The sequence below is a fragment of the Sciurus carolinensis genome, chromosome 17 (genome assembly GCF_902686445.1).
Source record: "Sciurus carolinensis chromosome 17, mSciCar1.2, whole genome shotgun sequence".
NCBI classification, from domain to species: Eukaryota; Metazoa; Chordata; class Mammalia; order Rodentia; family Sciuridae; genus Sciurus; species Sciurus carolinensis.
The window spans coordinates 6175502-6193947 of NC_062229.1; the positions used below are offsets into that span (position 1 = coordinate 6175502).

Genomic DNA, 18446 nt, shown 5'->3' on the forward strand with positions numbered 1-18446 from the left:
CTTTGAAGGAGGAGATGAAAGAGCAAATGCAGGCATTAAATGATTGCACCAATCAACAGTTAAAAGACCAAATAAGGGAAGCAAGAGATCATTTCAATAAAGAGTTAGAGATACTGAAAAAAAAAAAAACAAACAGAAATACTTGAAATGAAGGAAACAATAAACCAAGTGAAAAACTCCATAGAAAGCATAACCAATAGGATAGAACACATGGAAGACAGAACCTCAGACACTGAAGACAAATTATTTAATCTTGAAAACAAAGTTGGCCAAACAGAGAAGATGGTAAGAAATCATGAACAGAATCTACAAGAATTATGTGATATCATGAAAAGGCCAAATTTGAGAATTATTGGGAATGATGAAAGCTTAGAGAAACAAACCAAAGGAATGAACAATCTATTCAATGAAATAATATCAGAAAATTTCCCAAATCTGAAGAATGAAATGGAAAACCAAGTTCAAGAGGCTTATAGAACTCCAAACATACAAAATTACAACAGACCCACACCAAGGCACATTATTATGAAAATACCTAATATACAACATAAAGACAGAATTTGAAAGGCCGCAAGAGAAAAGAATCAAATTATATTCAGAGGGAAACCAATAAGAATATCAGCAGATTTTTCAATCAAGACCCTAAAAGCTAGAAGAGCCTGGAACAACGTATACCAAGCCCTGAAAGAAAACGGATGCCAACCAAGAATCTTATAACCAGCAAAACTTACCTTCAAATTTAATGATGAAATAAGATCCTTCCATGATAAACAAAAGCTAAAGGAATTTACAAAAAGAAAGCCAGCATTACAGAACATTCTCAGCAAAATATTCCATGAGGAAGAGATGAAAAACAACGATGCAAATCAGCAACAGGAAGCGCTAGCCTAAAGGAATAGCCAAATAAAGGAGAAACCAAATCATGTCAAAACAAATATGAGTCAATTGACTGGGAATACAAATCATATCACGATTATAACCCTGAATGTTAATGACCTGAACTCATCAATCAAAAGACATAGACTGGCAGATTGGATTAAAAAGAAAAATCCAACAATATGCTGCCTGCAAGAGACTCATCTCATAGAAAGAGACACCCATAGACTAAAGGAGAAAGGATGGGGAAAAACATACCATGCACACGAACACAGCAAAAAAGCTGGAGTATCCATCCTCATTTCAGATAATGTGGACTTCAAACCAAAACTAGTCAGAAGGGATAAAGAAGGACATTGCATGCTGCTTAAGGGAAGCATAAATCAGCAAGACATAACAATCATAAATATCTATGCCCCCAACATTGGCTCATCCACGTACGTCAAACAACTCCTTCTCAATTCCAGAAATCAAATAGACCACAACACAATAATACTAGGCGATTGTAACACAACTCTCTCACCACTGGATAGATTGTCCAAACAAAAATTGAATAAAGTAACTATAGATCTCAACAACACAATCAACAACTTAGACTTAACGGACATATATAGAATATATCATCCAACAAAGAACGAATACACTTTCTTCTCAGCAGCACATGGATCCTTCTCTAAAATAGACGATATTTTATGCCACAAAGCTACTGTTAGCAAATACAAGAAGATAGAGATACTACCTTGTACTCTATCAGATCATAATGGATTGAAATTAGAAATAAATGACAGAATAAAAAACAGAAACTTCTCCAATACCTGGAGATTAAATAATACACTATTACATGATGAATGGATAACAGAAGACATCATGAGGGAAATAAAAAAAATTCTTAGAAGTAAACGAGAACAAAGAAACATCATATCAAAATCTCTGGGACACTATGAAACAGTACTTAGAGGAAGATTTATTTCATGGGGCGCATTCAAAAAAAGAAGTAGAAATCAACAAATAAACGACTTAACACTACAGCTCCAAGCACTAGAAAAAGAAGAGCAGACCAATACCAAAGTAGTAGAAGACAGGAAATAGTTAAATCAGAGCCGAAATCAACGAAATTGAAACAAAAGAAACAATTGGAAAAATTAACAAAATGAATAGTTGGTTCTTTGGAAAAATAAATAAAATTAATAAACCCTTAGCCACACTAACAAAGAGAAAGAGGAAGAAAACTCAAATTACTAAAATTCGGAATGAACAAGGAAACATCACAACAGACACGAGTGAAATACAAAATATAATTAGAAGCTATTTCGAAAATCTATACTCCAACAAAACAGAAAACCTTGAAGACATCAACAAATTTCTAGAGTCTTATGAATTACCTAAACTGAACGAGGAGGACATACACAACTTAAATAAACCAATTTCAAGCAATGAAATAGAAGAGGTCATCAAAAGCCTACCAACAAAGAGAAGTCAGGACCAGATGGGTTCTCAGCCAAGTTCTACAAAACCTTTAAAGAAGAGCTCATTCCAATACTCCTCAAACTATTCCATGAAATAGAAGAGGAGGGAACCCTCCCAAACTCGTTCTATGAAGCCAATATCACCCTGATACCTAAACCAGACAGAGACACATCGAGGAAAGAAAATTTCAGACCAATATCCTTAATGAACATTGATGCAAAAATTCTCAACAAAATTTTAGCAAATCGCATACAAATATATATTAAAAAGGTAGTGCACCATGATCAAGTGGGTTTTATCCCAGGGATGCAAGGTTGGTTCAACATTCGGAAATCAATAAATGTCATTCACCATATCAACAGACTTAAAGTGAAGAACACATGATTATTTCAATAGATGCAGAAAAAGCATTTGATAAAATATAGCACAGCTTCATGCTCAAAACACTAGAAAAAATTGGGGTAGTGGGAACATTCTTTAACATTATAAAGGCCATCTACACTAAGCCCATGGCTAATATCATTCTAAATGGTGAAAAACTGAAAGCGTTCCCCCTAAAAACTGGAACAAGGCAGGGATGCCCTCTTTCACCACTTCTATTCAACATCGTCCTTGAGACTCTAGCCAGAGCAATCAGACAAACCAAAGAAATTAAAGGGATACGAATAGGAAAAGAAGAACTCAAACTATCCCTGTTCGCTGATGACATGATTATATATTTAGAGGAACCAGGAAATTCCACCAGAAAACTTTTAGAACTCATAAGTGAATTCAGTAAAGTAGCAGGTTACAAGATCAATGCTCATAAATCCAATGCATTTTTATACATAAGTGATGAATCTTCAGAAAGAGAAATTAGGAAAAGTACCCCATTCACAATAGCATCGAAAAAAATAAAATACTTGGGAATCAATCTCACAAAAGAGGTGAAAGACCTCTACAATGAGAACTACAGAACACTAAAGAAAGAAATTCAAGAAAACCTTAGAAGATGGAAAGATCTCCCATGTTCCTGGATAGGCAGAATTAATATTGTCAAAATGGCTATACTACCTAAAGTGCTATACAGATTCAATGCAATTCCAATTAAAATCCCAATGATGTACCTTGCAGAAATAGAGCAAGCAATTATGAAATTCATCTGGAAGAATAAAAAACCTAGAATAGCTAAAGCAATCCTCAGTAGCAAGAGCGAAGCAGGGGGTATTGCAATACCAGATCTACAACTCTACTACAAAGCAATAGTAACAAAACGGCACGGTATTGGTACCAAAATAGACAGGTAGATCAATGGTACAGAATAGAGGACATGGACACAAACCCAAATAAATACGATTTTCTCATACTAGACAAAGGTTCCAAAAATATGCAATGGAGAAAAGATAGCCTCTTCAACAAATGGTGCTGGGAAAACTGCAAAACCATATGCAATAGAATGAAATTAAACCCCTATCTCTCACCCTACACAAAACTCAACTCAAAATGGATCAAGGACCTCGAAATCAGACCAGAGACCCTGCATCTTATAGAAGAAAAAGTAGGTCCAAATCTTCAACTTGTTGGCTTAGGATCAGACTTCCTTAACAGGACTCCCATAGCACAAGAAATAAAAGCAAGAATCAACAACTGGGATAGATTCAAACTAAATAGCTTTCTCTCAGCAAAGGAAACTATCAGCAATGTGAAGAGAGAGCCTACAGAGTGGGAGAATATCTTTGCCAACCATACTTCAGATAGAGCGCTAATTTCCAGAATCTATAAAGAACACAAAAACTCTACATGAAGAATACAAATAATCCAATCAACAAATGGGCTAAGGAAATGAACAGACACTTCACAGAAGAAGTAGTACAAGCAATCAACAGATATATGAAAAAATGTTCAACATCCCTAGTAATAAGGGAAATGCAAATCAAAACTACCCTAAGATTTCATCTCACCCCAATTAAATGGCAATTATCAAGAATACAAGGAACAATAGGTGTTGGCGAGGATGTGGTGAAAAAGGAACACTCATACATTGCTGGTGGGGTTGCAAATTAGTGCAGCCACTCTGGAAAGCAGTGTGGAGATTCCTCAGAAAGCTTGGAATGGAACTACCATTTGACCCAGCCATCCCACTCCTTGGCCTATACCCAAAGGACTTAAAATCAGCATACTACAGAGATACAGCCTCATCAATGTTCATTGCTGCTCAATTCACCATAGGAAGATTGTGGAACCAACCTAGATGCCCTTCAGTTGTTGAATGGATAAAGAAACTGTGGCATATATATACAATGGAATATTACTCCACAATGAAGAATGATAAAATTATGGCATTTACAGGCAAATGGATGAAATTGGAGAATATCTTGCTAAGTGAGATAAGCCAATCTCAAAAAACTAAAGGACGAATGTTCTCGCTGATAAGCCGATGAGGACATATAATGGGGGGTGGGAGGGGTTAGCATTAGGTTTAGGGTTAGGTTTAGGGTTAGGGATAAAGAGAGCAGTAAGAATGAAGGAAAGAAGGACTGTATAGAGGGGTAAGAGGGGTGGGAGGGGTGGGGGGGAAGGAAAATAATAATCAAACATCATTGCCCTATGTAAACGTATGATTACACAAATAGTATGCCTTGACTCTATGTACAAATAGAGAAACAACATGTATCCCATTTGTATACAATAATAAAAAAATTTCAAGGCTTTATTAAAATTAATTAGAGCAAGAAAAAAATAAATAACTGATGTATTCCTGCAGGTATATATATATATATATTAGATATATATATATATATATATATATATTCAAACCTGGGCTGTCACTCTAATTGTCTAACTGAGAATTTGTTTCCTTTACTGTGAGAACAGATGTGATCCATCAAGGTAGTCCATAAATAAGGTGTCAAACTGTTAGGTTGATCAATGAATATAAATTAGTGAAAAATAATGTAACTTTAAGGTCACTTGGGAATTAAGCTTATTGTTATTTTAAAAAGACTTTTCATTCCTAAAAAAATAAATATATGTATATATATAAAAAAAAAAAGGAATCCTATCCCTGTGGCTTACTAGATCAACCGAAGTTCAACGCAACTGGCACATTAGAGAGGAGAAGCCATACTGCCAATGAGTTTCCTCAGGGCTCCCTTTATGTCCCTGTTCCTCAGGCTGTAGATAAAGGGGTTCAGCATCTGGGTGACCACAGTGTACATCACTGAAGCTACAACAGTCTTCCTGGATGAGTCAGTCACTGCAGAGCTAATGTACACTCCAAATCCCGTCCCATAGAACAAGGAGACAACAGACAGGTGAGACTCACAGGTGGAAAAGGCTTTATGCTTCCCTCCTGATGAGGGCATTCTCAAGACAGAGGACACAATGTGAATGTAAGTGAAAAAGATTCCAGTCAGAGGAACACCAGCAAATAGACCAGCCACCAAATATACCAGCAGGTTATTGATGAGGGCATCAGAACAGGAGAGTTTGATGACTTGAGCAAGTTCACAGAAGAATTGGGGGACCTCCAGGGCTGTGCAGAAGGACAGGTGCAGCACCATCAGGGTGTGGAGAAGGGCATGTGCAACACTAATGAGCAGGGAGAGTAGAACCAGGAGGATGCAGAGGATGGGGTTCATGATGACTGTGTATCTCAGGGGGTGACAAATGGCCACATAGCAGTCATAGGCCATCACTGCAAGCAGACAATTTTCTAAGCCAGTAAAAACCAAGAAAAAACATACTTGGGAAAGACATCTGTGTAAGTGATTCTCTGAGTCTGTGTTTGGATGTTTATCAGAATTTCGGGACTGCAATGTTGCTTATACAGATGTCAGTGAAGGACAGGTTGGAGAGGAAGAAGTACATGGGGGCGTGGAGGTGGGTGTCAGAGCTGATGGCCAGGATGATGAGCAGGTTTCCCAGGATGGTGACCAGGTACATGGACAGGAACAGGCTGAAGATAAGGGGCTGCAGTGCTTGGTCCTCTGTCAGCCCCAGGAGAAGGAATTCTGAAACAGCTGTTTGATTTCTAGCATCCATGTTGTTGAGGAATCTGATGGAAAAGATAGGATGAAAAAGTACTAAATGTAGGTGCAGCAACACCTAGACTCATGTTTGAAAACCACAGCTGCCAACATAATGATTTTAGACTTCTAGGTTCCAGAACTATGAGAAATAAATTTCTGCTGTTATGCCACCCAGTCTGTGGTTCTTGGTTATGGCAGCCCTGGCAACTTATAGACCCACAAAACCCCCTCACCAGCATATTTATAAGAAGAGAAGTAAATTTCAGAAAAATTTTTAACAGTCATCACATTGCAGAAGTGGCAGATTCCTGCACTGAAGGTAAAAAGGCTCTGGTAGAGGATGAGACCAGCCAACAAAAGAGCTGGGTCAGTACTGGGAGAAATGTGTAGGAGAATGGGTCATGGGGGACAGACAGTGGGCAGGAGAGGAGTGGGGTTGTTTTTCACCATGCTTCTCTCTTCTGATCCTTATTCCCCTCACTACTTCCCAGGATCTGATTCTACTTACCCCTTTCCAAAGCATTTGCTAAGGGTCTTTGTCTTACCTGGTTGACTTCAAGAGAAATATTGTCCAGCATCTCACCTGGAAATTGAAGGTGCAACCTCTGTCCTTGGGAATGCAGACAGATAAATGAGTCAGCAGCTCCTGGTCAAGAAGGATGTCCTGTGGGAAGAGGTTCAGGTGTGATTTCCTTACTGCATCAAGGCTGTTGAGTGAGGTGCTCACAGGCAGACTCCTATCTCTCTTTATGTTTGTGGCTCAGTATCTAAAGCTCCTCATTAGAAGAGATATTTCAAGTTCACTCTGATCCCAGGAGTGCATGTCCTTAAAGACCAACCTACAGAAGTGAGGAGTTCAGGACAAGCAGATTTCCCAGTCTGTGAGGCTGGGTGTACACCATCCAGTTCTCTCCGTCTCCATGGCTCATCCCCATTTCATGGAACTTGCATGCAAAACACACACCGCTTGTCTAATAATTCTAGTATTTTTATTATGGGATACACAAAGGAATCTCTATGAAATTACTGCATCAGGGACAATGAGTCCTATTTTAGGTGTGAATATGTATTTTATATGTGTGGGTATTAATTATGTAATTATAAATATTAACTAAGATATTTTTAAAAATATAAGCTTTTGGGGGTGTTTTCTCTTATGTATCACTGATTTTTACAGAACATTAATTTTTGTTCTTTATATTTTGCACAAAATATTCTCATCTACTTATTTGATTAAGGCTGAATGCCAACTATACCAGCAGGACCACAACTCCCTGGTTATAATTTTATTAAAAATGTTTCATTATTGTCAAAAGAGTTTCAATAATTTTATTCACAAATGGAGACTGAGTTGAAAGTATGGTTCTTATTTTTAATTGAGGTGTTACTTCAATTACACAATCGCCAAAAGGCAGTAGTGTGCAGATGTGTCCTTATAGTTAGCACATTTGGTCAGATTTTGACCTCTATTTAAAAAGCATTCTGTTCCATATCTGTATTCACTTTTAAACCTTGCACATTTAAGAACTTTAGGATATTCGTCTGTCAACACATTTTACACCATGCTATCTCAGTCCTATTTTGTGTGTGGTGCCAGGGACTGAACCCAGGACCTTGTGCATGCTAGTCAAGCACTTTACCACTGAGCTTCACCCCCAACTCCATGTTAACTCGTTCTATGTGAATTGATGATAATTTTTAAGACGCATTATTTAGAATTTAGAGCAAGATGGCACTGTGATGTTTTCCTTCACCATCTTAACCCTAGTCTCTTCCCAAAAGAGAAATATTAGATAAAATATTAAAATTGTTCATAGAACTATAAGACAAGGTCAATTTTCCATGAACCACCAAAAGGACAGTAACACCTAATAAAAAATTATCCCAGTTTTTTAAAAAAATGCAAACATGATATGGTGAGGGAGATGAAACCCAAGGGCTCTTGGATTTATCTCCATAAGCAAGAAAATAGTTCAGAAGTCAAGGTAATGAAGAATAACTATCCTAGGAGGAGATTAATTGCCAAGAACAAATGTAAAGTTTACTTTTTAATTCAAATTATTAATTTGGTTTTCATTTACTCATACTATTGTATGCATTTTTGAGGTACGTGACATTTTGATTCTTTTGTAGAGATAATTTTGATTAGAGATAATTCAGGCTAATTAGCATACCCATTTCCTAAAATGCTATCATTTTTCTTTGGTGAGTACATTCATGTTTCTGTCTTCTAACTATTTAGAGATATGCAACACATTGTATTCATTACATTCATTCAGTTGTACCATAAAGCACAACTTATTCCTCCTATCAAACCTGAGCACTGTACCTAGTGATTGACCTCCTTCTCTCTTCCCTCCCTACTGTGCTCCTTCTATCTGTTGACCACTATTCTGCTCTCCACTTCTTATCAATTTGGTTAGATTCCTACATGAACGAGATTGTGCTGTTTGTCATTCTATGCTTGACCCATCTTGCTTAACACAATGTCCTCCAGGTCCATGTACATTTCTGTAAACAACAGGATTTCATTATTTCATGACTGAATGTTATTCCATGGTGGTATACACATACACATGCTGACAGCTGTGAGATTTGACAGCATTTTAACATGTGATCTTTATGAACAGCTTAACAGGGAACTCAGGCTTGGTGGGAAGGTCATGCTTGTCATGTAGAGTTATCAAGATACGTGGTTGAGGAAATGGGCATGGATTTTTTCAAATTATTATTTTCTGAAAATTAGTTGAAGAACATTCAACTCTTGCCAGGCACTGGGGTGCACATCTGTGGTACTGGCTACTCTAGAGACAGAGGTAGGAAAACCACAAGTTCCAAGTCAGCCTGGGTATCTTAACATGGCCCTGTCCCAAAATAAAATGAAAGAGTAGGAGGCTGGGGATGTAGCTCAGTGATAGAGCAACCCTGGGTTCAATCCCCAGCACTAAAAAAAATAAGCTACACTCTTCTAACCAATAATTACCTGCCAAATATAGAATGACCATTGATTTTGACTAGGAAACACTAAAGAGAATATTGTCATCCTATTTCACAATTACAGAAAAACAGGTACCCAAATTCCATTGATAGCCATTTCACATTTTTTTGTGGTCACTGCTCATCACGTGAAAATAGAGTGAACTGAAAATCAACAAATGGGCAATAGACTTAAAAGCATGATGGACTCTAGAAAAGCAATGAAGGCAGGACTGCCAAGATGCAGAGCTCACTCACAATCTTTAAACCATCTCTGAGTCAGACAGAAGCACATGGCTCTAATGCATCCTGGAGCCACAGGCAGAGGGGCGAGAACAGTACATTAGAGATCCAGCAGGTTCATTTTTTGGATAGATGTGTGCAATACTGACCATGAAAAACCTGCCATGTTAATCCAATTTCTCTCTCTATAAAATAGACATTACACATAAGGCCCAGTAAGATGATGTGGGATAAAGTTCTCTGCAAAGATCCCCTTTGGACATAAGGACCTCTCATCCTAAGACTATGAAAGGTCATGTTCACAAGTGGACCCAGGGCAGGGCACTGTTTTCTGCCTCTGGCATTAGGTCCAGGCACAACACCTGAATCTGCTGCAACCACCTGGGGACTCTGAGGAGCACATGTCTGTGGAAGAGGTCACCTCATGCAGGACTCAGTGAAGCCCTAGTCTCTGAAACTGTATGTTACCAACTTCTGAAGTTTTTGTAGTGAAAAATAATTCTATTTATTGTCCCAGTATATTACATGTAGAGTTATATTTTTTCTTTTCTTTGAGAACTTCTTTACTAATGGAGTCCTGGTAACATAAAACCATCTCAAACCCCTGTGAAGTTTATAAATAATGTGAAGTTTATAAATAATGAAACTGAAGAAGGTGGAAGCTAACATGACCTTATAAGGATACAGCTTTCCAGGGAATGTCTCAGTAATTGTTTCCCACGTATGAAAGTTGAGTTCTTTTACCTCATAGTAAATCTACCTGTGGCTGTAACCCATGTGGCTGTAACCATGAGTCTAGGCTGAATCTGATCTTTAGATATTACCACAACCTTGCTTAAAACTGTGACTTCCCTATTCCCCTCATACAACAGTTCTTATCTGAGAATGATCTATAAATATCACTAAAATGAACCCCCAGCTCAGCTCTTCGGATGGAGTCAGAGCAACAACATGGAGCTGAGAGTTTGAAATCATGTCTCAAATATCACACAGGGGACAAAAAGCCAGGCAGATTGAAGCCCAAGTTGAAATATAATTAGATGTCTTGCCATCTAATCACATCTGGAAGAACTTGATGATGAATAAGTAAGATACTCTGGGTCACCATTATTTCTCTTACTTTAAATGAATCTGGAAACCCAAACCTATGACACGATCAGAGTGAAGGCATCCCAGTGATGAGATGTCTCAGTGCTCCTTTCATTTCCTTGTTCCTCAAGCTATAGATGAAGGGGTTCAGCATTTGAGGGACCACAATGTACATCATCGAAGCCACTACATTCTTAATGGAAGAGTCACTTACTGCAGAACTCATGTACACACCAAAAGCTGTGCCATAGAATAAGGACACAACTAACAAGTGAGACCCACAGGTGGAAAAGGCTTTATAACTTCCATCCATGGATGGCATTCTCAAAACAGAGGACACAATTTGAGTATAAGAGAAAATAATCCCAGAGAGAGGGATACCCAGCAAATAGGCTAGTCACTGAATAAATCAAGAGGGTATTGATGTGGGTGTCAGAACAGGCCAGCTTGATGAGCTGAACAAGTTCACAGAAGAAGTGGGGGATCTCCAGGGCTGTGCAGAAGGACAGCCGCAGCACCATCAGACTGTGCAGGAGGGCATTCACAGTGGTGACCAGTAGGCAGAGTAGAACCAGCAGAACACAGAGGCAGGAATTCATGATGGTTGTGTATCTTAGGGGGTGGCAAATGGCCACATAGCGGTCATAGGCCATCACTGCAAGCAGACAACTTTCTAAACCACCAAAAATCAAAACAAACCCTGGGAGATGCAGCTTGTATAACTGATGCTCTGAGAGTGTGCTTGGATGTTCACCAGCATCTTGGGGATAGTTGTTGTGCTTATACAGATGTCAGTGAAGGACAGGTTGGAGAGGAAGAAGTACATGGGAGTGTGGAGGTGGGGGTCAGAGCTGACAGCCAGGATGATGAGCAGGTTCCCCAGGATGGTGACCAGGTACATGGACAGGAACAGGATGAAGATGAGGGGCTGCAGGCTGGGTCATCTGTCAGCCCCAGGAGAAGGAATTCTGAAACAGCTGTTTGATTTATGAGTTCCATGTTGCTGGTGAACACAATGGAAAAGACAGAAATTAAATGTTTTATGTACAAACAAGAGCAGAGTCCACCATGATCATGGTAATACAAAAATTCTTGATAATACTTTGGACTTTATTTTGATACACTATGGGAATATGGAGCACCCATGTATCTTTGGATAAACACTTCCAGTAATCTCACCATCTCTAAAGTTTGTTAGTCCATGTTCTTAATTTTCTCTCCCTTCTATTGTGAAGCACAAGAATATAAATAGCTTTGCTTACATTCTCCCACCATTCCACTTGTTCGCACCTTCTCTAAACTCCAGTGCCTTCATGGATTATTTTTTTCAAATTGTGCCAAGTGGTAGACCAAGATTAAGAATATGACATGGGCTTTCCTTCAGAATATCCCAAGTCTTCAAAGAAAAAGAAAGGTCAGAATGAACTTATGGAATCTGTTTTCTTGAGTACTGGTATTCATTTGCCAAGACTTGGAATCATCTGAAGGGCTCATCAAATCCAAATGAAGTAGGCCCTGCTTTCTTCTCATGGACCCCTGAGGAACAAGACCATGAGGCACATCATCAGTGTTGGGCAAAAACCAGATCAGAGCTCAGATCATCTGACTACCAAGGTGACTCTCTTGCTCAATCTCTGGGCAGTACAGAACTAGCATTGCCTAATGTTCATGAATTTATCATATTACATCATATAATCTCTTTATTATCTCAATAGTTTTTGAACATAGCCCAAAATTCTCGATTTTTAGTTCTGAACCAATTTTGCCCATTAAGTTAATTGTAGCAGCTAGAGAGCATCCACGCAACTGGATGAGTTCAAGTATTAGAAAATGTTGCCTATCAACTGGAAGCTTATTTTGACATAATTGCTAAAGCAGTTTGCCTTGGAAATGCAGGCAAATTACTTTAGGAATTAAGTCTAAGATAAACTGGGTAACCATGTTGAAAAGATTATCTGTTTTGTCTTAATGAAACTTCTTCCAATAATGAGATGAATAAATAACAAACAAATAGCTAAGTAAGAGAAAGAGTGAAATTCAGAAGCTACTATAAAAAGAGAGAAACACAAATTTTTGCTGTTCATAAAATAGGGATTTACAATGTTACAGACTTAAATCATCAGGGTTCATAACAGGAATGTCCCTGAGAGAAATGTTCTTCCTCTCCTGAGGGAGAAAAAGCAGCTATGACAGGAAGGACCATTGGTATGACATTTGACTCACACACCTTGAATTTAATTCCAGGACCCAGCAAGAGGGTCATGGGTGGGAACACGCGTCAACTGGGTGAGAAACTTTGGTGTCCTCATTTGGCTAACAGGAACTGCCAACAGTGTTTTAATTAACTGTGCTGCGTTAAGGATTTCTCAATGTATACTTCTATAAAGATCACATGCATGTCTTAAATATATACAATTTTTATTTGTGCAATTATACTTTGGCAAATTTGGGGAAAAACTCAAGGGGATAGTTTAATAATGAGAAATAGAGGAAAAGAAGCCAATGTTGGAAAGGTGGGGATACTTGTGCTGATACTGCCTTTCATCTGGTTTTAGGTGGTGAGAGAGTGAGAGAGAGAGAGAGAGAGAGGAAGAAAGAGAGAGAGAGATTTCCATGTGCAATTGTACTGACACCCTCATTTCTGAAGAAAGAAGTAATAGGTCGGCATAGTCAAATCAAGAGGAAAACATTTATAACTTGATGAATGCAAATTTCAGGGAAGAGTTTTTGTCCTAAAACTACTTCTGGGAATTCTTATGATGCAGAAAAGTAAGCAACATCAGTGGTACCACTGATCATTTGTCCTAGGTATGTGATAACATACATAGCAGGAAAGTGAATTAAATAATAAACTAATTACATGTATGAATCACAAAACCTGAACACCTGAAGTAGAAAAAATGTGTATGAAAAGTCCTACACCATGAGAAAAATTTAAGTATTTTTGAAACTGCACAGTTATGCCTATTTTCAGTAGGAGACATGCAGACAAGCTAGTTAAAATACAGAGGATAAGGACATGTGGACTACCCAACAACCACCAGCAAAAGATTCACAAACTTCACCATTTTACTTTAGTTGTTTTTTATTGCAACAAATAATAGGCAATATTTGAGGCTAGCCACTTCATTATGTTTTTCTTCCCTAGGGAAGTTACAACTCTACCATGATATACATTATTCTCTCATAGTTTGGTAATATTCTCCCAACTGTTAAATCCACAAATTTTCTTTTGCATCTTAAACATTTTAGATAATTGGAAATCTTCCGTATAGGCATTTACCATAGAGATTCTGAGACTATATTTTAAGTAATGTTGATCAATTTAATTTTTTCTAATTAATTGAAAGTAGTCCACTGTACCATCACAATAAATTTATTTTTGCCTTCTCTGATTGGTGTATGGCTATTGATTTTTATCTACATATCCAATATAGAACCATGTGGGGGTCTCCCACATTTAAGGAGGCATGCCTTTGAGGAGAATCAAAACAGAAATAGAGGCCAATAGCAGTGAACTCTGTGTGCTTGTTATTTTATTACTGCACTTTATAGACCAGCAAAATGTCAACATAACTTAGTGGTGGAATGAAGTGAGGTGTGGTCATATGTCACCATTGCTGTTGTTAGTGATACTGTCCCTGCAGCTCCTGTTTAATATATTTTCAGAAAAGGCAGCACAGGGCGGAGGAAGCTGCAGGCAAGGCTGTCTACCTCTCTACTTCCCTCCTCAGAGTGCTCACAGCTGCCTTCTTAGGACCGTCCAACACCCTCTGTAGAATCACGTATCAAGAGCTAGTGAGAAGATTGAGCAGAACTAGCTGGGGAATGATTTCTATCCACCCCAAAGTCACTTTGAAATCTTTACCATCATACTTTAGAATGTGAATGTATTTGAAGATGGGTCACTGAAAAGGTAATTAAGTGAAAATGTGGTTGTTAGGGTAAGCACTCATCCTTATAACCTAAGGGGATTAATACACACCAGGAGGAAGGACTATGTCAAACCTCCCTGGGGAGATGGCCATCTATGAGCCATGGAGAAATGCCTTGGAAGGAACCACTCCTGCCGAGTGAACTTCAGACACATGAGAGAATCAACTTCTAATGTGAAAACCACTGGGTTTACTGTAGTTTCTTATGGAAAACCTAACAAACCAATACACTAACCAGAAGCCCTCCCTAACACTACCCCTAAGAATTCAAGTAAACATGAGAGCATTTTGGAATAGTCACCCTGTTCAAGGAGGAGCCGATTTCTATGCCAGAGGAAATGGGCTCTGTCTTGGGGAGGATGTGTGACCAGCAGAATTATCTGTGTATCACTGAAAAACTTCATGAGACTGTGTGAGAAGTGACAGATAGGGGCAGAATGGGCCAGCAGGCACTGCTTCTCATCCTCTCATACCTGTCCTCTCCTCACTGCTTCCAGAGGACAAGATTCTTGTCAAGCATCTGTCCTCATCTCCAATGCCTAAACTAAGTGGCCATCAGATACCCAGCTGTCTCCTCCAACCGTGATGCTCAGCATCTCACCTGAATGTTTAAGGCAGCTCTGTTCTCAGGATAAGTGGACACGTGGACTGAATCCTGGGCAGGAAGGCTCATCTCTGGGAGGAGGCTCAGCTGCTACTTTCTGGCTGGAGCTGGGCTGCTCAGTAGGATGGTCACAGGCTGACTCCTGCAGCCTCTGTATCTCTGGGGCTCAGTATGCAAAGCTCCTCGTTAGAACAGGTATTTCACGATCATTCAGATCCCACGAGTGAGTATCCTTAAAGACTAAGGCGTGGGAGGTGAGGAGTTCGGGACCTGCTCTTTTCCTGCCCCCAGAGGCCAGGAGCTCACCACTCACTTCTCCCCTTTGTTTCTGCTCCTGGTTGTTGCACACAGAACACACGCCACATTTCTAATAAACTCCAGCATTCATTTCCAGTTACAATAGCATCTCTCACTGATTAATGATGTGGGGAAGACAGATCACTATTTTAGGTGTGAAAATATGTCCTTTATGTTTAAGTATAAAAATAAAAATATAAGCCAGGCATCGTGGTTCACAATTGTAATCACAGCAATTTAGGAGGGTTGCATGTTCAAGACCAGCCCCGGGCAACCTAGCAACACCCTGTCAAAAAAAAAAAAAAAAAAAAAAGTAAAGAATAAAAAGGGCTGGGCATGTAGTTCAGTGGTAGAGTCCCAGGGTTCCATCCCTGGATATGCAAAAAAAAAAAATCACATAAATACAAATATTAGCAAAGATTCAAGGTGCTTCTTCTTTCTTCCTTGCTTTTTATTTTATTTATGTAGTATTAGATTTTGAACCCAGACTCTTGCAAGAGGGCTCCACCCACTGAGCTTATTTCAATCTTGAGGCAGTCTCACTAAGTGACCCAGGCTGGCCTCCAACTTGTGATCTTCATACCTCATCCTCCCAGTATGTGGGACTATAGGCGTGTGCCACTATGACTAACTAAGGTGCCTTTTCTTAAAATTCATGGAGTATTGCTGAACTGTATCATTAATTCTATGTATTTTACACTTTGATGACCACTGAAGGTCAAAATGATAAGTGGGACAGTTACTCCCTGCTTAGAGTTTTCTAATACCTTTTCCAATTCTATCACAATACTTTGCTTTTCTTGATGCATTATAATTATACATGATAGTGGAATTTCATTGGGACGTATTTGAACATGTGTATAATACAATTTGATCAATTTAATTTCTCAGTATCTTCCTTCCCTTCCCTCCATCCTACCCCTGATTCCCTTCTTCTACTGTACCTGTATACCTTCTATTGTTTTTAATTGGTTTGTTACAATTATACATGAAAATAGACTCAACTGTGATATATTCTTATATGCACATAGCATCACTTGGGCAATTTCATTCCCAGTATCACCCTTTCCCTTCCCTCCTCCCTGGCTGGAAACAATTTTCTCTACTTTATCTTTTAAGGGTTTTCCTTGTATTTTAGTGAGATCCCCTTTATCATTCCTTTTTTTTCTTACTATTTTCCACATATGAGAGAAAACATTTGACCCTTGACTTTCTAAGCCTGACTCTTTTTTACTTAGCATGATGTTCTTCAGTCTCATCCTTTTCCAGTAAATTTCTTTCTTCTCTGTGGCTGAGTAAAACTCCATTGTGTCTACATGCTACGTTTTCTTTATCCGCTCACTTGTTGACAGACCCTCAACTGGCTGCACAACTTGACTATGTCAATTTCCCTGTTATGAACATTGACATGCAGGTAGTCCTACAGTATTCTGATTTTAGATAAACATAAGGAGTAGAACAGCTGAATCATAGGGTGGTTCCATTCCTAATCTTTTGAGCAGTCCACATTCTGATTTCCATAATGGTTGTACTAATTGGGAGTTCCACCAACAAGGTACAAGTGTTCCTTTTTGTAGCATCCTCACTAGCATTTATTATTATTTCTATTTTGACAATTTCCATTCTAACCTGGGGTGACATGAAACCCAGTGTAGTTTTCTGCTTACATTGACTGTATGCTGAGGATGTTTCATATATTTGTAGGCATCTGTGTTCAATATATGTTTTCATATCTTTATTAGCCATCTGTATTTCTTTTGTGAGAATATTTAGTTCATTTTCACATTTTTTAATTGGGTTGTTTGGTATTGAATTTATATTATACACACTCTGTCAGAAAAGTAGCTAGCAGAAACTGGGAACAGTGTCACACATCTATAATCCCAGCAACTCAGGAGGCTGAGACAGGAGAATCACAAATTCAAGCAGTCTCAGCAATTTAACTAGACCCCTGACAACTTAGCAAGATCCTGTCTCAATTTTCAAAAATAAAATTAATAGGACTTGGGATAAGGATTTAGAAGATAGCTCAGTGTTAAGTACCCCTGAGTTCAATCCCTAGTGCAACAAAAAAGTAGTTAACATATATTTTCTCCCATTTTGTAGACTTTCTCATGCTTGTGATTATTTTCTTTGCTGCGCAGAGCTTTTTGATTTGAAAACATCCCACTTATTGATTCTTGGTTTTATTTCTTGAGTTCTAAGAGTTATATTAAGGAAGTCAATGTCTGCACTGATATGTAGGATTGTTGATCCTGTTTTCTTATAGCAGTTGCAGAGTTTATAGTCTAAGTTTCAGGTCTTTGATCCACTTTGAGTTGTTTTTGTGCAGGGTGAGAGAGAGAGATCTAATGTCTACACAAGGATATCCAATTTTCTAGTATTCAAGAAAGATAAAACCGAAGGTATTCCTGAAGGCTGAAAAATTACTAAAATAAGTTCAGAAAATAGCCGGGCACAGTGGTACATGCCTGTAATCCCAGCATCTCAGGAGGAAGAGGCAGGAAGATCACAAGTTCAAAGCCAGTCTCATCAAAAGTGAGGCACTATACAACTCATTGAGACCCGGTCTCTAAATAAAATCAAAGTAGGAGTTGGGGATGTGGCTCCATGATTGAATGCCCCTGGATTCAATCTCTGGTACCAGAAAAAACAATTTTTTTATAGAAAATAAAAACTAGGAAGGAATACAAAGAAAGAATATATTCTGCCAAATTGGGTTTTACTCCAGGAATGCAAGGTTGGATCATTCTCTATAGAACCACATTATTCACTCCTGAAACCATGTCAGGTTTCTGCTCAAATCTTCACTGACTTTTCAGTGAAAATTTGCCCCATTGTTTTCTGTAGGACTCTAAAACTTTTAACATTTTCTCACACAATTCCCCATGTTTACTCTCCTGAGCATCTAATAGTTGATACTTCTCTTACAGTGTCAGGTTGGGTAAC

General features: G+C 38.5%; 2 pseudogenes; both read right to left on the reverse strand.

The window, feature by feature from the left end:
* Positions 1-5429: 5429 nt before the first annotated feature.
* Positions 5430-6366, reverse strand: LOC124969014 (olfactory receptor 7G2-like; annotated as a pseudogene).
* Positions 6367-10728: 4362 nt separating this feature from the next.
* Positions 10729-11660, reverse strand: LOC124969015 (olfactory receptor 7G2-like; annotated as a pseudogene).
* Between the last annotated feature and the right edge of the window lie 6786 nt (positions 11661-18446).